This window comes from Schistocerca piceifrons, chromosome 5 (assembly GCF_021461385.2).
Source record: "Schistocerca piceifrons isolate TAMUIC-IGC-003096 chromosome 5, iqSchPice1.1, whole genome shotgun sequence".
Classification (NCBI taxonomy): Eukaryota; Metazoa; Arthropoda; class Insecta; order Orthoptera; family Acrididae; genus Schistocerca; species Schistocerca piceifrons.
The window spans coordinates 424,157,352-424,182,401 of NC_060142.1; positions in this window are offsets into that span (position 1 = coordinate 424,157,352).

The window sequence follows — 25,050 nt, forward strand, 5'->3', positions numbered from 1 at the left end:
GACAGTACAGTTGAAGAGGAACGGATACCTCTAAAAAGGGAAGTCACTGAAGTTGGCAAGAAAAATATAGGTACAAAGAGGGTAACAGCGAGAAGAAATACTTCAGTTGATCGGTGAAAGAAGGAAGTACAAAAATGTTCAGGGAAATTCAAGAATACAGAAATACAGGCCGCAGAGGAATGAAATAAACAGGAAGCGCAGGGAAGCTAAGAGGAAATAGGTGTATGAAAAATGAAGAAATCGAAAAAGAAATGACTGTTGGAAGGCAACGGAAATTCCACTGTTAAATGCAGGGGAGAGGGCGGATAGGTGGAAAGAGTGCATTGAAGGCGTCTATGAGGGGGATGATGTGTCTGGTGTGAAAGAAGGGAAAACAGGAGTCTATTTAGAAGAGATAACGGCGCAGTATTAGAATTTAAGAGAGATTTGGAGGACTCAAAATCAAATAACGCAGAAGGGATCGACAACATTCCACCAGAATTTTTAAAATCATTGGGGGAAGTGACAACAAAACGACCATTCACGTTGGTGTAGCGACATACCATCTGACTTTCGGAAAAGCATCATCCACACAATTCCGAAGACTGCAAGAGCTGACAAGTGCGAGAATAATCAAACAATCAGCCTAACTGCTAAGGCATCCAAGTTGCTGACAAGAATAACATACAGAAGAATTGGAAAGAAGACCGAGAGTGTGTTAGATGACGATGAGTTCGGCTTTACGAAAGGTAAAGGCACCAGAGAGGCAATTCTGGCATTGAGATTTGATAATGGAAGCAAGACTAAAGAAAAATCAAGACACTTTCACTGGAAAAACCTGGAAAAAGCGTTCGACAATATAAAATGATGCAAGATGTTCGAAATTCTTGGAAAAACAGGGGTAAGCTATAGGAAGGGACACAGAAAATACAATATATACAAGGGCTAAGAGGGAATAATACAAGTGGACGACCAAGAACTGAAGTGTTCTGTTAAAAAGGGTGGAACATAGGGATGTAGTCTTTCGCCATTACTTTTCAATCTGTACATCGAAGAAGCAATGACGGAAATGAAAGGAAGGTAAATGAGTAGAATTAAAATTCAAGGTGAAGGAACGTTTTTAGAATAGCTAAAAAAACTATTATTTCGGGTCCAGTGGCATCTAAATGTTTAAATACCTTATTAACCTGTGAATCCACACTCTGAGTGATAGGTAAGTGGGATGAGTGTCGGTGTGAATGGGAATTGATTGAAATCATATGTCCAACGTCAATATATCATTCTCTGCAATATGATACTTTTCGTAGCTGCTTAGCTCGTAATCGCGGTGTTTCCTGGCTGCACATTTTTCCGTCATTTCTTGCGTTATGTTGGCAATCGCTTTCAGCCGTTTGTAAATGTAGCTTAGTACTTCCGTATGACGGTAGTGCGCGGAAATTTATATAACATTTAAAAAAAAAAATAAACTGCTAATGTATTAGCACCGCCCTGACTATCTGCCGAGAGTTAACTTTCTGAAGCATATTCTGTCGCGATCATTACATTTGAAGTGTTCCTTCATTTCTGTTATGTAGTATAGCCGTATGTGTCATTTGGGTAAGTGGTGTATGTTCGAATGTAAATCACCTGACACGTCTTGTAGTTAATCTAGATAAGAACAGCTTGTAAAATATAATATTCGTTGGCTGAACGTAATACATCAGGCGAAAACAGCACTGGTGTCTACTGTATCACTATGCCGAAAACTGGAGTGAAGAGCGACGCAGGTACTGAATGTCAGAAATCTTATGTTTGTTGTATTTGGTTTCACAAGATTCTCTCTTTAAAGATCTTATTGTGGTAAGTCTAGGTAAGGAGCTAACACCAGACCGCACAGAGGTTCTGGTAGACACGCAGTGCCAGAGAAGTAGAAATGAGACTGCACGAAGCAATTATCTTGAGAAACTAAACACTATCTCTCCAAATCAGAAATGGATTGATCTTGAGTAGCAGGTTTTGTCCAGCATCCATTATTATAATGTACATGTATAACACGATAGTCCATTTTATAGGGAAACGATCAGCTTCGTAATAATCATCAAGGAGTATTGTTGATGTGTGCAGAATGATGCATTAATCGATTAGTGTCGCTTGGAATCTGACGTATAACCGTCTGTACAAATGGAGATAAGATCCAGATTTTTGCCTCGTTTTCAAAGAGATTTTGCTTGTCGAACGTTTGTAAACGTGCCACAATGTGCTTATACTGAGTGATTCAGGACGTTAGAGATGGAGAGCTGCACAAAAATATGTAAATGTCAAGAAATAGGGCAGGCGTTTTAAAATAATCCTTGTCCACAGCTGCGATCGAGCAGCCTTCCACCTAACAAGAGAGAAATGGTTTTTATGTTTACGCCTTGAAGTAGCGAGTAGACAAACCCGCGACACGTGGAGCACGCGCTGGTGATTCCTCTCCTGCTAGCAGCACAAAAGTCTCTCTTAACAAAATTTTGCACAGCGCACATTATCGGTAGAAAATAGACGTCCAAGAATGAAGAATAGGCAACGCTGTAATTACGTCTACGACAAGTATCTTCATTCAATATAGTGTAAGAGCGCTGTCCGTTCGGTGCAGTGGTTAGAGTTTTGCATTAGAATACCTGATGTCAGGTGTCACATTCTAATTCCAGGTGTTTTTTTTATTTTGTAATTTGGTTTTTTCCAGTAGTACTGGAGACGAGACTATTTCTTAAACTAGACCCTGTCCCACAACAACGGTTTAGCTTAGAAGCGCAGATTATGATCGATGTTCATAATCTCCTGCGGCTTTGTTCAACTTGTGAGCGTACTGCTTGGTATAAGATTGTATTACCAACGTAAGTGAATTTAATACACAAATTTTTGACCTATGCATCAAATTTAGTAATGCTATCTGACTACAAGAAGGATTAAAGTAAATTACCCGAGCAGTTAACACTTGTTTTAAGAGCGCAGCGGTTAGTAGCAGGTTTAACAAGAAGAAACCGAATTTAAGTGAATATGAGAAATCCTGTCTAGTATCTCGGCAAACATGAAAAGTTTAAGCAGCGTGGCTTGTAGTCAGCTGAGGTTCACATGGGGAGCCGTGGCGCCATTGATCTAGTAGACTGTTCTGTCTGGCATCACTGGCTCAGGTGTAGTATCGACTGTCCCTCTTGCGGCCCCGTTGCCAATATCTATGAGGAAGAGTTGGTATCTGTGGGTTGTGTCTTTAGATGGTCTTTGCTGGCCGATGTACGGTGTATACGGAGTTCGCTGGCCCGAGACCAAGGACGATGAAAGTGTTGTTAATGAAAATTTTCTATTTAAACTAGACTGAACTGCATGTGACTGCTTTAGTCTTTAATAAAACTTGCATCTGACTGTGTATGTAACTGAACTGAACTTTATCTGACTGCGTGAAAATATTGTTAGAAAATTAATACTCAAAATACACATCTGACTGCATGAAAGTTTAGTGGTAAAAATAAATGAAAGTCACCAACCTGCATCTGACTGCGTCTGTGGACTTACCTCGTGCACTCCTTCCCGTTTAGCCGATAATAAAACATATATTCAACTCAGCCGTAGTGGAATGGCATAAAATTGTCATTCTAGATAACTTTACTCAGTTTGGCCTTGTTTGTTACTTAATAAAAATTCTGTCCTGATCTGAATAATTTTCCAGCTGTGCAATGACATATAGATTATTTTACTCTGATAAATGAAATTATTAGCTTTATTCATGGGAACTTTACTTTAATGTACCTTTTGGTTCAATGCAAGCACAGAATGCGCAGAACGACATATGGAGTGAGATGAAACTCTAATTTTATCTAAAAAATATTTATTGTTCAAACTTTTAAGGCACATGTGAAAAACTAAAAAAACTTCTGTGGCATGGATTTACGAGGAAGTTTCACAAAACGCTTATTGCTTCAACAATGGGATTTCTATGTAGCTTTTAGACATTATTTAACCAAAGAAAACCTATTTTATTAATTATTCTTTCTAGTTTCCCCAGGTATGTGCCGAGTTTCGCTCAGTATATAGCTTATTATGTGCGTAGCGCCAATTCTTACTTTGATGCTGTCACGACCCGGCTGCCTCCTGCAGGCAACTAGCTCCGACTCGAAACACGTCTGCTGTCTCTGCGCATCTCCTCACCACTACTCAAACTTTTACCGCGTGCACCTAGCTCTGTTAACTGTCAAAGATCTTAATACTCGAAGATGTACTACTCGTCCAACCTTGCGGTTGGGAACTATCGACATTTTTCACTGGCTCTATCCTGATCGAATCTCAGCACATACAGTTCAGTCTAGTTTAAATAGAGAATTTTTATTAACAACAGTTTGGGGATTGGCGGTAGCGTCGCGACAAGAGGTGGTCACGAGGTTCGAGCAGCCGAAGCTACGAGCTGCGGAAAGATGGCCTGCTCAGAGTGAAGATACCGGAGTACTCCACCGGGGTCAGCGTCGACTTCAAGCAGCAGGTTGACATCCCGTCGGTTGGTTGCAACATTCGTGTCGGACGACCGCTCTTGGCCTGGCTGCCCTCTTCTACCTGTCTTTCAGCGGCACTACTCGGTAACCGCTGCGACGCACCGTGGATCCATGCAACTGCTTGCTGAAAAAGGGAAGTAACGTTCTGTAATCACCTTGGTGATTTGTGTCATTGTCTATCTGCCCTCCTTATTATTTTCTAGTTTGTACCAGACCCTCAGAGCTTTACTCGGTCGGCTCTTTGGTCGTAAATATGGACCGTAGCATTGTGCTAAGACACTAGTTGTCGTTTGAAAATTTGTCCCGCTGTTTTATGGCTTTTCCTTTATGGTTTGTACCTGTTCATTAATTTTCTAATTAATCAGCTCCTGGTCGTAAATACAGCTGTAACAATTTTACTAAGGCACAGGTTGCCGTTAAGCAAAAGAGGGACCTTGTGGTTAGATTTAGATGTTAAGCGGTTCAAGTCTTTGATTGTAATTACATTTTTCGGTCATTAGTTATAATCTAAACAACCTGTTGTGATAAGCTGTGCGTTGCTGTGTTTGAAAGACCGGGTCATTTTAGCTGGATCTTGTTGTTTCGCCGAGTGAGTTCTCTCGTAGTAAGTGTTCACAAGTAATGTTTTAAGACGTTCCTTCAGAGCAGTCTTAATGATTGACAATCAGTTTAACTCTGAATATATTAACAGCTAACTGTCACCAGGGCTTTAGTCCAAGTAAGATTGTCAAAAGGGAGGGGCTGGGATCCAGTCGCTCCTTGGTTGTCGATTGAAATTAAGAAGTTGATTGCTTTCAAGTAAACCTTATTGTTGTCATATTGTTCCCTAATCTGTTTAATCTTTAAGCACTGGTGCGCATCTTAACCCCGAAGCTTTCGACATACAGCTTTCAAATTAAAAATTACGTTATCTGTTTTGAGTAATTGAATCGCTGTTGTTATCAATGATGCTTATACAGTTTTCACACCGCAGAAGGGCATTTAATAAGAGAGACTGTGTCCTGCTCGATAATAACCACCGTTGTTTGACCCGATAACGGGAGGGCTGCAGGTCTGGCCGTCTTGCAAATTTCTCCAAGTTGTTTATTTTGTAAAAAAAGGTTATGGTTGTATATTGTTAAATAAACAGGTTGTGTGAAAAGGAAGTTATATTGGTGGGTCCTGCCTTCCACGTTTTGCTTAGTTCCAGTAAGCATCACGTCTCACATGGGGATGTAAGTCTCAGGTTGCTGTAATGCATCGAGCATATATAGAGTTTGTACAAAAGTATGGAAACACCGTCAGAAATGTATGCTTGAACATAAATTCAGATGCTTCGTAAGCCGGCAGGTGACTCTGTTGCATTTGAGGACGAACGGCACCTGTAAAGTATCCTCAACACGTTGTAAATGTCAGTAGCGATCACAACAGTGTTCAGCGTGGCTGTGAGTGCATAATGTTGGAGCAAAGTGAATTCGAACGTGGGCAAATGGTTGATGCTCCTATGGTGGATGCTTCCGTAACAAAGGGAGCCAGAGTGTTTGGTATTTCGAGAGGCACTGTATCAAAGAATTATACCGCATAAATGGAAAGCACGAAGACGTAATCCGCTAAGGTACAACGCAGACGAGAGTATATGATGAATGATCGTGACAAATGGCGTGCCCAAAAAGAAACAGACCCGAACTATTCTACTCTGTAAGCGCAGAACAGGGAATCAGTGATCATAAGGCCGTTGCAGCATCCCTGAATATGGAAGTAATTTGGAATATAAAAAAAATGCAGGATGGTTTATCTGTTTAGCAAGAGTAATAGGAGGCAGATTTCAGCCTACCTAACAGATCGAAATGCAAATTTCTGTTCCGACACTGACAATGTTGAGTGTTTACGGAAAAAGTTCAAGGCAATCGTAAAATGCGTTTTAGACAGGTACGTGCCTACTAAAACTGTGAGGGACGGGAAAAACCCACCGTGGTCCAACAACAAAGTTAGGAAACTACTTCGAAAGCAAAGAGAGCTTCACTGCAAATTTAAGTGGATCGAAACAGCATATCCAGACACTCTGGGACGATAATGGCATTGAAACAGAGGTTGACACACGTATAGCTGAAATACTAAACACCTTTTCAAAGCTGTTTCACAGAGGAAGACTGCACTGCAGTTCCTTCTCTAAATCCTCGCACGAACGAAATAATGGCTGACATTGAAATAAGTGTCCAAGGAATAGAAAATCAACTGAAATCACTCAATAGAGGAAAGCCCACTGGACCTGACGGGATACCAATTCGATTCTACACAGAGTACGCGAAAGAACTTGCCCCTCTTCTAACTGCCGTGTACCGCAAGTATCTAGCGGAACGGAGGGTTCCAAATGATTGGAAAAGAGCACAGGTAGTTCCAGTTTTCGAGAAGGGTCGTCGAGCAGATGCGCAAAACTATAGGCCTATATCTCTGACATCGATCTGTTGTAGAATTTTAGAACATGTTTTTTGCTCGCGTATCATGTCATTTCTGGAAACCCAGAATCTACTCTGTAGGAATCAACATAGATTCCGAAAACAGCGATCTTGTGAGATCCAACTCGCTTTATTTGTTCATGAGACCCAGAAAACATTAGATACAGGCTCCCAGGTAGATGCCATTTTCCTTGACTTCCGGAAGGCGTTCGATACAGTTCCGCACTGTCGCCTGATAAACAAAGTAAGAGCCTACGGAATATCAGACCAGCTGTGTGGCTGGATTGAAGAGTTTTTAGCAAACAGAACACAGCATGTTGTTCTCAATAGAGAGACGTCTACAGACGTTAAAGTAACCTCTGGCGTGTCACATGGGAGTGTTATGGGACCATTGATTTTCACAATATATATAAAGGACCTAGTAGATAGAGTCGGAAGTTCCATGCGGCTTTTCGCGGATTATGCTGTAGTATACACAGAAGTTGCAGCATTAGAAAATTGCAGCGGAATGCAGGAAGATCTGGAGCGGATAGGCACTTGGTGCAGCGAGTGGCAACTGACCCTTAACATAGACAAATGTAATGTATTGCGAATACACAGAAAGAAAGATCCTTTATTGTATGATTATATGATAGCGGAACAAACACTGGTAGCAATTACTTCTGTAAAATATCTGAGAGTATGCGTACGGAACGATTTGAAGTGGAATGATCATATAAAACTAGTTGTCGGTAAGGCGGGTGCCAGGTTGAGACTCATTGGGAGATTCGTTAGAAAATGTAGTCCATCAACAAAGGAGATGGCTTACAAAACACTCGTTCGACATATACTTGAGTATTGCTCATCAGTGTGGGATCCGTACCAGGTCGGGTTGACAGAGGGGGGACAAAACAACCAAAGAAGAGGGGCGCGTTTCGTCACAGGGTTATTTGGTAAGCGTGGTAGCGTTACGGAGATGTTTAGCAAACGCAAGTGGCAGACTCTGCAAGAGAAGCGCTCTGCATCACGGTGTAGCTTGCTGTCCAGGTTTCGAGAGGGTGCGTTTCTGGATGAGGAATCGAATATATTGCTTCCCCCTACTTATACCTCCCAAGGAGATCACAAATGTAAAATTAGAGGGATTCGAGTGCGCACGGAGGCTTTCCGGCAGTCGTTCTTCCCGCGAACATTACGCGACTGGAACAGGAAAGGGAGGTAATGACAGCGGCATGTAAAGTGCCCTCCGCCACACACCGTTGGGTGGCTTGCGGAGTATAGATGTAGATGTAGAAGGGGACGACAGCTGCAAAAGTCGCTGCAGAAATGAAGGTCGGATTCGTGGACCCTATCAGCACCAAAACAACTCGAAAGGAGCTCTATAAGTAAGGAATTGCAGGGCGAGCTGGTATTTCAAAACCGCTCATCAGCGATACAAATGCCCGTAGCAAGAAAACAATACAAAAACCATAAAACTTGGACTGTGGCGTTATGGAAGTCATGTGATCTGGCGAGTCTTATTTCACAATGTTTCCAACTTATGGCCGAGTTTACGTGCCAACACTGAAACATGGCTGGGGCTCAGTGAAGATCTGGGCAGTCATTTCACGCTATTCCATGGGTCCCGTAGTTACTCTGCGTTACTACCAAGGGTTATGTGACCACTTTTGTTGATCAGTTCCATCCCACTGAATAACGTTTTTGCCCGGATGGTAATGCTGTGTTCCAAGACGACAGGGCCCCTGTTCACACAGCTCGAATCGTCCAAGGCTGGTTTTGTGTGCACGGGTAGGATTTTTCGCATCTCACCTGGCCACCACAATCATCGGATGTCAGCATCATTTAACCTTTGTGATTGCTTTCCACCTCCGTCATCGTTACCTGAACTTTCCACTATTTTGCAGGATGGCCATGCGGTTCTAGGCGCTACAGTCGGGAACCGCGCGACTGCTACGGTCACAGGTTCGAATACTGCCTCGGGCATGGATGTGTGTGATGTCCTTAGGTTACTTAGGTTTAATTAGTTCTAAGTTCTAGGCGACTGATGACCTCAGAAGTTAAGTCGCATAGTGCTCAGAGCCATTTGAACCATTTTTTATACAGGAGTTGTCTGTATCCATTCCGAGACGACTGGAAGAAGTTTTGAATACGAAAGGTTTTCCTACATCTTTTTAGGCATGGTAATGCGTTGTGTTTTTCGTGCTCCCGCAATTTAGTCCACCCCATGCATATACACTTTCTAGATTAGATCAAGTTAAATATACTTTTCGTTCCAATTGATCGGGAATGTGGAGATCCTCCAGAATGTAGAAAATGTCAGAAGAACAAGAATACACAACAGATATTTACAATAAAAAGAGACGAGTAGAAAAGCATATACGAAAACGAAATACCGCGACTCTGCTAGCTGCGTTAACATTGAAACTTATCTTTTTGGTTGAAAATCATGCAGAGATCGAGACGAATAATATTCATAGTAGCTGATGCTAGCTTCAGTGTGAAAGATTGTAAGGAAAGTATACGAGATTATCAACTGCTGAATGAAAATATTACGATTCGCATCGTGCGATCGTGTACTCTCTGCAGATCACAAAAAATCCTAAAGCGTATATACATACATCAAAAAAAGTTTTGCATCACCCCGATACCCAGAACTCCTGACGATAGACGTTGATTGTGGATATTGTATAACAGACACAGTCCCTCTGACTGTTCAAATATGTCATTAAACCCCCCAAAGAGCATGAGCAGCGCCTATTAGACGGAGGGGGTCCGACAGCCAGTTATTCCACCAGGAAGGATTTACACAGTTCGTGTTGTCTGTAGTTCTACCATGCCTAGACGGCCAATACTGCAGTTCGATTGCGTCCGCATTGTTATTTTGTGCCAAGAAGGGCTCTGCACAAGGGAAGTGCCCAGGCGTCTCGGAGTGAACCAAAGCTGTGTTGTTCGGACATGGAGGAGATACAGAGAGACAGGAACTGTCGATGACATACCTCGCTCAGGCCGTCCAAAGGGTATTACTGCAGTGGATGACCGCTACGTACGGATTGTGGCTCGGAGAAACCCTGACAGCAACGCCACCATGTTGAATAATGCTTTCATGCTTTCCGTGCAGCCACAGGATGTCGTGTTACTACTCAAACTGTGCGCAATAGCTCCACGATTTGCAGCGGTCGGGGAGACCATCCACGGCTGTCACACTTGACGTGTTGCAGCGAGCTGTTGTTGTTTCGGTCATTAAAGCATGCCTTTCGTGGAAGACATTTTGAGGACGATGAGGAGGTTATTCACACAGTGAAGCGCTGGCTTCGCTACCAGGACAAGGATTGGTACCGATAGGGCATACACGCCCTTGTTTCGCGCTGGAGGAAGGCTATAGAACGAGATGGAGATTACGTCGAAAAATAGAGGTGTCGATAATATACATTTCTTTCGTGTGTGTAATTCTCATTATGTTCAGTAAAGAATTGTTGAAGGAAAAAATGCGACAACCCTCGTATGTTTCGCTGTGTGGAGAGAACGTGTTTGGGTTGAACGCCGCTGCCGTCCACTAAGTTTGCTGTATGGTGAGATGGTATCATGTAGTTAGATAACACATGTGCTATTACGATTTACTTGTCTTTTTAAGTCAGTTATATAAAGCTATAGTCAAACACTCTCATTTCAGTTTCACTGGCTACATATTCATTATACACACATAAAAAAAGTTTGCAGCACCGGAGTTCCGCAACCTGTACAGAAAATAAGGATAGAGATCAACATAAACATCATTTCCGCCCTTTATATTGCTCATGAAAACCACACATTGCATGTTGTACCACCATACAGTGAGACCTTCAGAGGTGGTGGTCCAGATTGCTAAACACACCGGTACCTCTAATACCCAGTAGCACGTCCTCTTGCAGTGATGCATACCTGTATTCGTCGTGGCTTACTATCCACAAGTTCACCAAGGCACTGTTGGTCCAGATTGTCCCATTGCTCAGTGGCGATTCGGTGTAGATCCCTCAGAGTGGATGGTGGGCCAAGTCATTCATAAACAGCCCTTTTAAATCCATCCCAGGCGTGTTCGATAGGGTTCATGTCTGGAGAACATGCTAGCCACTCTAGTCGAGCGATGTCGTTATCCTGAAGGAAGTTATTCACAAGATGTGCACGATGGGGGCGCGCATTGTCGTCCATGAAGACCAATGCCTCGCCAACATGCTGCCGATATGGTTGCACTATCGGTCGGAGGATGGTATTCACGTATCGTACAGCCGTTACGACGCCTTCCATGACTACTAGCGGCGTACGTCGGCGCCACATAATGCCACCCTAAAACAGCAGGGAACCTCCACCTTGCTACGCTCGCTGGACAGTGTGTCTAAGGCGTTCAGCCTGACAGGGCTCCGACGTTTGTCTAGTTGAACGCATATGCGACACTCATCGGTGAAGAGAACATGATGCTGATCCTAAGCGGTCCATTCGGCATGTATTATCTAACTACATGATACCATCTCACCATACAGCAAACTTATTGGACGGCAGCGGCGTTCAACCCAAACACGTTCTCTCCACACAGCGAAACATACGAGGGTTGTCGCACTTTTACCTTCAACAATTCTTTACTGAACATAATGAGAATTACACACACGAAAGAAAGGTATTTTATTGGCACACTCTATTTTTCGACGTAATCTCCATCTCGTTCCATAGCCTTCCTCCAGCGCGAAACAAGGGTGTGTATGCCCTATCGGTACCAATCCTTGTCCTGGTAGCGAAAGGGTTGCTTTAATGACCGAAACAACAAAAGCTCGCTGCAACACGTCAAGTGTGACAGCCGTGGATGGTCTCCCCGACCGCTGCAAATCGTGGAGCTCCACCGAACCGCTTTCTGATGCCTCATCCGGCATCCCCAGCGACTAACTGTACTCCTGTCGACAGCAGATGCTCCACAGATTTTGCACCTGCGTTTATGAATATTCTCCACGGTTCCTTTCTCTGCAGTGAGAAATTCAATGACGGCACGTTGCTTGTAACATACATCACCTACAGACGCCATTTTGAAACTGCCCTGCAGCTTCGCTAACCGTTGGAAGTGACAGAAACTTGGCCTGCTCACTTCAAATAATACATACATAATGTTTCGCGCTCGTAGGATTGATTTCAACTAAGAAAAAAATGCGGTGTATTACTTTCTGGCAACTCTCGTACATGAGTACATACTATGCAGATGCAAGTCCCAATGTTCCTTGTGAGGGGGCAGAGCTCATCTGGAAGCGCAAAACAAGCTTTCCATGAGCCTGACAGACTAACCTTCAAGTCGCTTGTAGTTGATTCTGAGTACAGAATCGCCTCTCTACATTAACCATACGATATCAAGCAAGCAAAAATGACTAAACTGTGGAATAGCAAGATCGACAGTCGAAAGTAGCTATTTAACTGCTACCTTACAAATCTACCAACCATAGATCGACGTTAAGTGCCTACAACAAGCACTGAGTCAGGACATCTATATAGAGATTCAAAGCCGCTCATATCTGCGAGTCCAGCGTATGAACCACCGAGGAACTTCGTCGCTACAACTGCAAATCATTAACATGTCTAAGAACATCGGTAGCCTGATGGTGCGCATCTCAAGCTGAAGAAGCGCTGGTAGATGGCAATACCTTCAAAAAGTTGGGTCCTGAGCCGCAGAGAAACATCCGATGACAAGTAGTTCATGTAAAGGTCTCGGAACAAAACTTGTAAAGGAGTCGGAGACATCTACATCTACATTGTACTGCACAAGCCATCTAATGATATGTTTACCGTACTCCCGTGGCCATCAGTCTCCCTCGTTTAAATGCAATAGAAAATCTGTGGGGCCACTTCGACCAGGTTGTTTTAGTCATCGATTTTCAACCGAGAAATCAAGCGCTGCCGTCCACAGCACTGGAGTCGTCATGGCTCCATATCCCCGTTTGTACTTTCCAGAGACCCACTCACTCTCTTCTTACACGTCTCGCAGCGGTCCGCGCTGAAAAATGTAGCTCTTCAGACTTTTTACAGGCCGTCACATTATTGTGATTCCACAGTGTATTTTTTTTTTTAACTTGTAGCAAATTCGAAATTCCTTTCGCATAATTCCACATATAATCCGTGCATTTTGCCGTTATGGCTGTATGATTCTGTATTTTACTCTTACAGAGGTGTTCCACACGTTCTCTCAACCAGTTATTAGCTCTTCTTGACTCCAGCCGTCGACCAGAGAATTTTTTCCATTAAAGCGCTACTCCTACTTTTGGAAACAAGTGACTGAGTTGTATACAATGGATCTCTTTTCAGACCTCGAGACACCTTTCAGGACAAAGCGCATACAGTGTCACATAATAGTATTTATCTTCCACCATCTGCTCTCAACAGATCTAGGAATTTGTCATGACATCGCTGATAGTTAAAAGTCTGATAGTATTTTCCTCCAAACATTCGCACGATTTCACATATAACAATGGATAGCTTCCCATTCCTTTTTTAATAACGATCATCAAGTTATTCCTCACGACACTATCTTGTTATCTTTATTCGACTACAAATATTTCCACCATAAGCAGATTCGAGCTCAAATTGAAGTTCAAAAGCCTTACAACTGTTCGGTTTTGTAAAACAAATGAGTCTTGGCAGTATTTAATATCGATACGGTAATTTTAAACTCCCTTTCAAAACATAACAGTGGTACAACTGGTGGATTGTGGCACATCGTGGAGAAATAAACATAAGTGCTTTCTTAATGTAACTAATGAGGAGTAATGAGAAAGTACTGAATAGAATTGGGGAGAAGAGGAATTTGTGGCACAGTTTGATTAGAAGAAGGGATCGGTTGGTAGGTCACGTTCTGAAGCATCAAGGGATAACCAATCAAGTGTTGGAGGGAAGCGTGGAGAGTAAAAATCGTAGAGGGAGACTAAGAGATGAATTCACCAAGCAGATTCAGAGGGATGTAAGCTGCAGTAGTTTCTCGGATATGAAGAAGCTTGCACATTATAGAGTAGCATGGAGAGCTACATCAAACCAGTCTCTGGCCTGAAGACCACAACAACAACAAGTGCTTTCATTTGCTAAAATGTAGTTTTTCTTTCAGTTTCTGTTTGTATCTTTACGTTCCTGATAACACATACCGAGATCCCTTCCTCTTTCATCCACTGTTTCGATGGCCTAATTTGTTGAACCTAATCGTTATTATCGTGGCACATTTTGAAAGTTGTCTGTCACAATGACAACTTGTAGTTCTGTTCTTCTGAGTATACTAAATTACAGCCAGTCTGCAAACTGGTTTCCGTACATTTCTGTACCTAGCAGTCTGTTTCTGAAAGTATCACTGTCTTTGACGAACTCAGTAGGGGTACTTGAGGTGAAACACTTTGAAGAGCTTATAAAGTCAGCCTGTCAGGGACGAGCCCACCGAGGGCTCAGCTGGGAACGTGCCGTTTAAACGGACGGTACGAAATTCTAGTCTTGCTTGGGGCTCCGGTCTACGCGTTTCAGAGTGCGGGGGCACTGCTATGGCTGAGTAGTGTATAAGTAGAAATAAAGTCGCTTTTGGTTGATCGTTCTCAGGTCTCGTGTTACAAATTTTTTCAGAGATTCTGAGTTGCATTGCATGGCTTGGTATATTAATATTTCCAGCATTTCCCGGTCTTTAACGTGCGTTTATCTGTGTTCAAACTTAGCGTTCGTTGTTCGGTGAGATGGTCAGTTGCCGAGATGATATGGCGGCGGGGTGTGCAGCAATCTGCGGATGTTTGTTGACGATGCTGTTGTGTTCGGTAAGGTGTCGAAGTCGTGGAACTGAAGGAAGATACAAGACGACTTAGGCAAAATTTCTATTAGGAGTGATGAATGACAGCTAGTTCTAAATGTGGAAAAATGCAAGTTAATGCGGATGAGTAGGAAGATCAAACCTGTAATGTTCGGATACAGTGTACTAACGTCCTGCTTGACAAAGTCAAGTCGTTTCAAGCGATATGAAAAGGAACGAGCACGTGAAAAATGTGGTAGAGAAGGCGAGTGGTCGACTTCGGCTTATTGGGAGAACTTTAGGAAAGAGTGGTTCATCTGTAAAGGAGACCGCATACAGGACGCTGGTACGACCTATTTTTGAGTACTGCTCGAATGTTTGGAATCCGTACCAGTCGGACTGAAGGAAGACATCGAAGAAATTCAGAGACGGGCTGCTAGATTTGTTACCGATAGGTTCGAACAACAGGTAAGTGTTATGGAGATACTTCGGGAACTCAAATGGGAATCCTTGCATGGAACGCGACGTTCTTTTTCAGAAACACTATTGAGAAAATTTAGAGAACCGGCATTTGAAGCTGACTGCCGAACGATTCTAATGCCGCCAACAAACATTGCCTCTAAGGACCATGAAGGTAAGGTACGAGAAATTAGAGCTCATACGGAGCTATAAAGACAGTTGTTTTCCCCTCGCTATATTTACAAGTGGAACAGAAAAGGAAATGACAAGTAGTGGTACAGGGTATTCTCCGCCATGCACCGTTCGGTGGCTTGCTGAGTATCTTCGTAGATGTAGATGTAATTGTAGCACGGTCCAGAATCAGGTTTAGGATTGGGCTATCCGAATATTAGGGTCGTTGAAATCGTCACATCCTCGTTTAGTGACCTGTCTCCAGCACTTTCTAACGCCTATGAAGTTCTTTTGTTTAAATCTTACCTTTGCGATGATTTATTGTGCCACATGTTCCACGCACGGCCGATTTTGTGCTTCATTGAGGCCATGTTTATGCCTTAGATGAAATTATAGTCTCTTGAATCAAAATTTACATTGCTTATTCCTGATCCACTATCACTGGTTAAAGTTTCTAATAGCTTCACATTAGAGTGTGTGCTTGCAATAAGCTATCACACTTCCTGCCTTAGAGAAAGTCTTAGTGGGCCACATTACGATCAGTGTACACGTTCCTCTAAACTGCACTCAGCAATACGCTTCGGCAGATTTTTCAGGTCAGAAAGGAAGTTATTAGCAGGAGATGCAGAGATAGATGGCGGTTTATCAGTTAATATACGTCGATTTGTTGGTGTCTCTGAATTTCAGATTTCTAAATGGAAAAAGTTAGAGTAACAGACTGAACCAAGCACGCTCACTGCATGCAACTTGGCTATAAACAGAGTTATTTACGCTTTTGAACCCATGCTATGAGTTTATAATACTACCGGTTCTTACTAAATTACCAATATACCGATGATGTTTCTCCTGTGTAGGGAATTTTTTACTTTACGTTGACTGTGTGTAATGGGTAAGGTCTCGTACTATTTTTGTTTCTCGAAGTATTACTATCGAAAGGAAGTGATTCTTTAATTTCTCCAGACGTATCTCGGGTGAACAGCTTGGTATGAATGTCCATGGGACACAATATTTCGGCAATCGACCACGTTACCATCATCAGGTGCGCTGATGTACTGATGTAATGATGCACTGATCAGCGCATCTGATGGTGGTAACGTGGTCGATTGCCGAAATATTGTGTCCTATGTACACTCATACCAGGCTATTCACCCGAGATTTATTTCGTTATCGAAAGGAAGCTTGGGCAAAACACACGGGATTCGAATCAAGATTCTAAGTAAACTGCAACTACCTGAAAGGAAACTGTTGCCAGCCTAACTAGGTAAAGTTGTACCAAGTACTAGAGCACTGTTCATGATGGAATTCAATTATTGGTATTTACTTTACTTGATGTTGAAGTACTGTTTCTGCGTACAGAACACGAAATAGTGTATACTTCAGCAAGCAGTATACAAGTGGTTTGTCACGAATAACACAGGCGTATTAAAACGTTTTGGCAACAACTTGCTGTCAGTAAAGAACTATCTGCGTATTAAAGCAGATAACTAATGATCCTAACAGGTAAATGATTAGTAATGATGGAGCACTAATAACTTGTAAATAAGGATTTTTTATCAGTTTAATTACTGGGAAATACAGTCTTTGAAACACGTATTCAAATCTTTATGTTATTTGTTCAGATTACTATTTGTTTTATGATGAAGTACTTACTTCTGTGTACTAAATGGAGCGCACATAAGATGTGTGAATCTGTTGTAGTTTGAATAGTTAGTTACTCTAGCACAGAAGTGTTATAAAAGTGATAGTTGCAATTCATTAGCATATTAATTCTAATTTGGAAAGCATAACTGGCTCTGCAATTTGTGTGGGGGAACAGAAATTAATTTCTAAGTGACTAAGATCAAGGCTGACTAGTTTTGTTACCACGCAGTACGAAAAAAGCCGTTAACCGCAGACACATAAAATGCACATATTATTTCAAACCTGAACATTAATTATTCCTTATGCTGACCCTTTAGGTTTAATAGACAGTAACTTCTCTGACTTATTATAGTTTTAGGCAGATAAGTCTGATACTGTACTGATATTTCAATAAGAAATGACATTTACGCAAAGCAGTTTAGGGCTTTTCTCGGTATGTTACATTTAAGTGAAACTTTACCTAACCTTTTATGCAAAATACGTGGATTACTTGGGAAACTAGACTCACTGAATAATTAAGAAATTTAGCAATCCACAAAAGTTATTAAATTTTGTTGTAGACAATAATTAAACTTCGGTTGAATAAAGTAGGGTGCTCGGAAACATTGTAGCACTTGGAAAAGGATCCTGCCTCTATAAATGATCAGGGATTAAAAATAGGTCTTCAACACAAAGTTTTAACAAAATAACATTTTTTTTTTGGATAGGGAATCAAGTAACTGTTTCATAGAGTTATATAGTACTCAACTAATAATTTGAGACTAAAGTGTTGACAGTGGCGATTTCCTGTGGATACTCAAAAAGGCAGCAAACTGACCCTTGCTGTATAGCAAGCTCTGAAAATTCTTTTCTTCACGTCGGATATTAGTAGTACAGAGGTAGATAATGTATGCCATGAATAATAAGCCAAATTGCTTGCACATCCGAGGCTACGTTATATAATCTTGCTGTCTCTTCCAGCACACACCCTTTGCCTGCTAGCCACCGACTAATGCTTGAGTCAAAGGAGCCTTGCAGCTCGATCGCCAAATCCACCTTTTCTATTCCCGACAGACGGGTTTCTTTGCGGAAGGACTTCTCTCCAGCTTTTACATGATTACAAGCTTAAGCAACCTATGCATGAACATGTGTCACAAGTAAATTTTTAACATTTTCTTTCTTTTCCAGAACACAACTTGCAAAATTACATCCATAGCTTAATTACATTGACATAAATGGGCACAAGTAATGAATAAAACATTTATATAGCGTGATTATACAAATGTCACATTAAGTAAAGCAGACAGAGAGGTTATACGAGGCAAGCAGAGATAATACAGATATTTGTGTTACAGCTTATCACAGATTAGTACGATCACAGATTTCATTCTGATGTTTTTTTATTGCCGCTATTATTACGTTGGGCAAAGTAAGCTCTCTCTATCCTTCTCTTGTTCTATTCCTTTAAAGAAATTGTAGTCAGATAATATTATAATATTTCTTGGGTCCAAAGTTTGCTGAATAGGGCATTTTATTCAGCGCATGCTCCAGGATATATATTTGCACGTAATCCGAATTTACCAGAAGGACGGGTCGCTTACAATTTTTACGTAAGACACAATATCAAATATTTAAAGCACTCTTTGAAAACGGGAGTCAATACATAAATTACTGCTTTTTTTGTCGTCCCTTATTTGCAACGTAAATCGTGATTTTATTTGAAGATTAAAAGACAAACGACAAAGGTAAACGATAAATCAGCTCTTCCGCGTTCTGAATACAGCGCCACACTGCTTCGGATATTCTCTCTTCTGTACGCTTTCCGCGAGAGCGCTGCCGCGTATTGTCGGCACGGGGAAATATGGCACCCGCTCTTCCGTGTAAGTAACCGAGCGGCCGGGCAACGCAAATATATGAATAAGTGATATTTTATCGGCGCCCGTGTTGGCACAGCATCGTCGCGCCGGCATGGGAGCGCGCGAGCCCGCCCCCAACGCTACAGGGAAACGTTGACGTTCATTTCATAATTTATGAAGCGGCGCGCTAATGCCTGGTTACACAGCGTTTTCACCCTTTTATGACGCGAGTTACTATCTCCGCGCCAGAGGTGTGAGTCTTCCAAATATGAAAAGTTTATCTCAAATCTGTACTGACTGGATTGTGCCTGGCGTACTCGCTCATGAATGATGTACTGCAGCGAATAACAGCAATAAATGTGTGCGTGTAAGCAAAATTCCATTCTTCGGACGTGGATCATATCTTCTATACAACACGAACTGCCATATACGGCACTGTAAGGCTGAAGAATGCCATGAGTATATAGCTAAGCGGATAGATTACTTTTTTTTCATCGAGAAACATCTTGTTAGTTGGTTACATTCGCTCCTTCGTGTTCTTCCGACAGTCGTAATATAGTGCTAAAGCATTGTACATAACATTCACAAATTCAAATGACACAAAATATTGGTAGCACTGGAACGGATATAGCTCTTGGCAGTCTATTTGTCGCGGAATCTTCTTGACAGTGAGTTCTTGATTACTGCTTCCAGAGAATCTTTTAGACATACGTCATAAGATTTTCAGCTACAGCAACGAGGTAGACAGAAAACGCCGTAAGGGATTCTGTGCTGTAAAGAAGGACAAGAAGGCGGTGGGGCACTTGCTCCCTCCTGGAATCTGAAGGTTCATTAAAAAATTCTCGCTCATTCAGATTCTTACACAGTTCTTGACATAACTGAAGAAAAGTGTAGTCATATGGTATGAATGGCTGGAAAACCCCAGCCAAAGGGCAGTTACAGTCGCCTAATTGGAAAGATTTTACCTATCTTCCGTGCCTACAGGCACCTTTCCTTCCCGACGTATGAGAGTTGTGTCTGTAAGTGTGTTTTGTTAATTGTAGATTACTTTAATGGTGTGCGTGTACTGTAGTGTCATGTTCATGTTGGATATGATGAGCGGAGGGAGAAAGTGACATCCAGTGCCAGCACATAGCCTACTACTCGCGAAGAGCACCAACGGGCCGGCCTTTGTGACCGTGCGGTTCTAGGCACTGCAGTCCGGATGCGCGCTGCTGCTATGGTCGCAGGTTCGAATCCTGCCTCGGGCATGGATGTGTGTGATGTCCTTAGGTTAGTTAGTTTTAAGTAGTTCTAAGTCTAGGGAACTGATGACGTCAGTTGTTTAGTCCCATAGCCATTTGGACCAATTTTAACATCAACGTCCCCATCCGACGGACGGATCACGTTGAGCAGTGTCGCATGCCTTCATTCCCTGATACATTGCGGAGGGTCTTGGAATTTAATCCAGGACATCGGCGTGAAGAATGGTGAGCAGCGACTTTACGTCACCACTCCTCACCTCTGCCGTAAAGGCAAAGGGAAAATAGCCAACAGCGAGCGGCGTACCATGACGGTGACCAATCCAGATACTGACCACGCCGAATGGTACTTAACTTCAACGATCTGACGAGAACCTTTGCGTCTTACACAGCTTAGATTTAACACTGTCGTGCGCAGAGGGAAATACTGTTACTTTGGCAATAACTATATATCATATAAACATAAAAGCTACAGTTTATCGCCATGCCTTCTTCTTTCATGGATGAGCCACTACGGTCTCAGTAATTTCAAATATTTCTGCTTTCTTTTCTTCCCTACATCTCTCATCATTTCTCTATATTTCTCTCTTCTTTCGTCTGTCCAAGTGGCTCCAGTCTTCTCATTGGGGTTTTCACGGAAACCTTTCGAATCTTGCAATTTCTTTTTAAGTGGTAGTTGATCCTCGATATCTTGCACAGTAACTCGAAGTTCGTCCATGTCCCTTCCAACTTCTTTGTACTATACGTTACCGATTTTTAATTTATCGAAGTAAGTGAATATTTTTTTTTTCAGACTGTTGGTATTCATCTTTTGGATGTGGCCAGAAAAAGCTGCTCTTCCTTCCTTAATCAAGTCTGTAATTTCTTCAATCTCTTTAAGCAACTGACTATTATCATGCTTTCCTTATTATGATTGCCCTTTTAGTTGGTCCCAGACTATTCCTTAGTACTTTTCTATCTACGATGGCCAGTGCTTCCGCCACCGCCATTTTGATTAGAACAAAATAATATATAAACAAACACTGTTTGAACCACATTTTTTATTACCGACTACCAGATTCAAACTGCGTTACACATCATCTTAAACAAACACTGTTTGGATCACATTTTTTATTACCGACTACCAGCTTCAAACTGCGCTGCAGATCGTCTTCACGTCTGGCGTCGCAGGATACAGTTATGGTTAAATATTCGGATATATAAACTGCTTACGGCGAATTGCTGTAGAGTAGTGTCTGAGTTTGGCATTGAAGGATATTGATTTCTTATTATATAGGTTCTTAGGTGAGGTAATTATTTACTCTTCTTTTAATGGCTTCTTTCTCCGAAATGTCTTATTCAGTTACTTCTCTTAAATACTTGAACTTGTTAGATCTCTCATTTCTTCCGTATTTAGTTTTCATTATCTAGGAGATTTCTTGAATAACTGTTACAAACTTGACTTCCTTATGGATATTTGTGACCCAGCTTTTCCATCTTGTTCTTTCAGCAATTCTATCGGTCTACCGGTTGTTTCCATTGAGTCTGAAAAAACTGCTAGTCGTCTGTAAACGCTTGACTGCCTACTTGTACATTTCCTCTTTTGTAACCTAATCGAATGTCTTCATTAATTTGTCCTAATGCCATTGTCTATATTACTGAAATATCATCATCGTTTAGGTATCAAAATAATCTGCCCTAAAACTCTTGAGGTTACGTCTACCAGTCGTTCGAAATGTAGTAAGTTTTGTGTACTTCTTACCAACTTTGCTTCGTGGAGCACAACACATTTACAGATTCACTAAATCGGTTAGATACACACCAAAAAAAGTTTTGCATCACCTCGGTTCAGAGAGCTCCGGAACCTGTACAGAAAATTGTAATAGAGATCAACATAAACGTCATTAACGCCCTTCTTATTGCTCATGAAAACCACACATTGCATGTTGTACTACCATACAGCGAGACCTTCAGACGTGGTGGTCCAAATAGCTGTACACACCAGTACCTCTAATACCCTGTAGCACGTCCTCTTGCATTGACTCATGTATTCGTCGTGGCATACTAACCACAAGTTCATCGAGGCTCTGTTGGTCCAGATTGTCCCACTCTTCAACGGCGATTCGGCGTAGACCCGCAGAGTGATTGGTGGGTCACGTCGTCCCTTTTTAATCTGTCCCAGGCATGTTCGATAGAGTTCATGTCTGGAGAACATGCTGGCCACTCTAGTCGAGCGATGTCGATATCCTGAAGGAAGTCATTTACAAGATGTGCACGATGGGGGCGCGCATTGTGGCCTCACCAACATGCTGTCGATGTGGCTGCACTATCGGTCGGAGAATGGCACTGACGTATCGTACAGCCGTTACGACGACTTCCATAACCACCAGCGGCGTACGTCGGCCCACATAATGGCACTCCAAAACAGCAGGGAACCTCCACCTTGTTGCACTCTCTGTACAGTGTGTCTTAAGACGTTCAGCCTGACCGAGATGCCTCCAATCATGTCTCCGACTGTCCGATTGAAGGCATATGCGACACTCATCGGTGAAGAGAACGTGATGCCAATCCTGAGCGGTCCATTTGGGATGTTGTTGGGTCCATCTGTACAGCGCTGCATGGCGTCGTGGTTGCAAAGATGGACCTCGCCATGGACGTCGGGACTGAAGTTGCGCATCATGCGGCCTATTGCGCACAGTTTGAGTCTTTACACGGCGTCCTGTGGCAGCACGAAAAGCATTACTCAACATAGTGGCGTTGTGGCCAAGGTTTCTGCGAGCCATAAGCCGTAGGTAGCGGTCATCCATTGCAGTAGTAGCCCTTGGGCGGCCTGAGCGAGGCATGTCATCGACAGTTCCTGTCTCTCTGTATCTCCTCCATGTCCGAACATCAGTTGGTTCACCTCCGAGACGCCTGGACACTTCCCTTCTTGAGAGCCCTTCGTGGCACAAAGTAACAATGCGGACGCGATCGAACCGCGGTATTGACCGTCTTGGCATGGTAGAACTACAGACAACACGAGCCATGTACCTCATTCTTGGTGGAATGACTAGAACTAATCGGCTGTCGGACCCCTCGGTCTAATAGGCGCTGGTCATGCATGGTTGTTTACATCTTTGGGCGGGTTTAGTGACTTCTCTGAATAGTCAATCGGACTGTGTCTGTGATACAATATCCACAGTCAGCGTTTATCTTCAGGAGTTCTTGGAACCGGAGTGATGCAAAACTTTTTTTGATATGTGTAAGAAACAAAACGTTAGAATGTTGTCCTTGTTCGATAAATTTCTGCGGACGCCCATGAATCGAATACTAATCTATAATATTCTACATCTATATACGTACTTTGTTAGCTTCCTTGCTTCGTGCACGAATGCCATTTCCCATTTTCCTGTTCGTTATAATGGTCTACGTGGGGCACTATTTCCGGTAAACTTACGTAAAAGGTCAAATTTATTTCCATTCACGTCGAGGACATTTTGCGAGATATATGTCAGAGAATGGGACATATTGTATGATTCTACTCGGAAGTGCGATCTCGAAATTTTCACTATAAACACCATCGTAATACGTGTCGTTTCTGTTGTTACTTCTCTCAATGAAGTTTACTTGCTTCTCCGAGACGTTCTCCACCGTCGTTTACAACGTTTAACATGCTGCTCTTCATTGCATCTGTTCTGTCCTATTAAGCCAACATGGTAAGACTCTCAGACATCAACAATACTCATGAAACCAACGAATGGGGGTCTCATGAGATTCGTTCGTTGTAAAATTGCCTTTCGCTGGAATTATGAAAGTGATGTTTATTTCCAGATGAAACCACCCTTATCTTTATACAGTACTAGTTTGGAAAGTCTCAGCCGCGCGGGATTAGCCGAGCGGTCTAGGGCGCTGCAGTCATGGACTGTGCGGCTGGTCCCTGCGGAGGTTCGAGTCCTCCCTCGGGCATGGGTGTGTGTGTTTGTCCTTAGGATAATTTAGGTTAAGTAGTGTGTAAGCTTAGGGACTGATGACCTTAGCAGTGAAGTCCCATAAGATTTCACACACATTTGAACATATTTTTGGAAAGTCTCGCCGGCCAGGGTGGCCGAGCGGTTCTAGGCGCTAGAGTCTGGAACCGCGGAACCGCTACGATCGCAGGTTCGAATACTGTCTCGGGCATGGATGTGTGTGATGTCCTTAGGTTAGTTAGGTTTAAGTAGTTCTAAGTTCTAGGGGACTGATGACCTCAGACGTTGAGTCCCATAGTGCTTAGAGCCATTTGAACCATTTTTTGGAAAGTCTCAAGCAGTCATCTTCACATCACTGTGTATACAAGAACTCAAATCAACCTCTCACCATGTGTTGAGAGGCGTTCATGGGCACTCGCACGAGGCTAGTTAACAGTGAAAGAGGAACCAATTAATTAAATTTAGATCTATATAACGACATAATGTTTACCCACTCATTACAATCAACACTTTATTGTATTTCATTTCCTAATCTTAATTCATGGGAAAATGTGAGAGTAACAGCACTACGAGGTGTCGGAACAAAGTTTCGCGGAAACGGTACGAGACTGAATTGCAAACACTTTTTTTTTTTTTTTTTTTTTTAACAGAAGCATATATGATGTCTTAATGGAACACTATAGCCTCCTATTTTTCTAACAGCGTTAGAAGCGTCTTGGGAAGGCAAGTTTCTAAATATAACCGCCGAGTCATGTTCTCTACTCTCTGTTCTCCGTTTAGGGCAGGGGTGGCCAAGAATTCGGCTCGCGGGCCGTGCCCTGGCATCAGTGCCACAGCCCTCAGCCAGACTGTCACTTTTCCCACACCAACACGCCACCCTGTCTGAACATGGGGTGTGGGGAACTGCGAACGTGCCACTCTCAAATGGCAATGCAGTCGCACTGCGTGCGAATTTGTTTTATGTTGCACATTTCTCAACAACACAGGTCGAAAACAAAACAAACTTTGAAACGCGTCGTGGATATAAATAAACAGTGACTGGTAACAGTAAACTTGTTGTTTCATTTAATGTCAATAACAGTCACGGTAAAGCCTAATCAAAAATGTGCACATTAAAATTTTC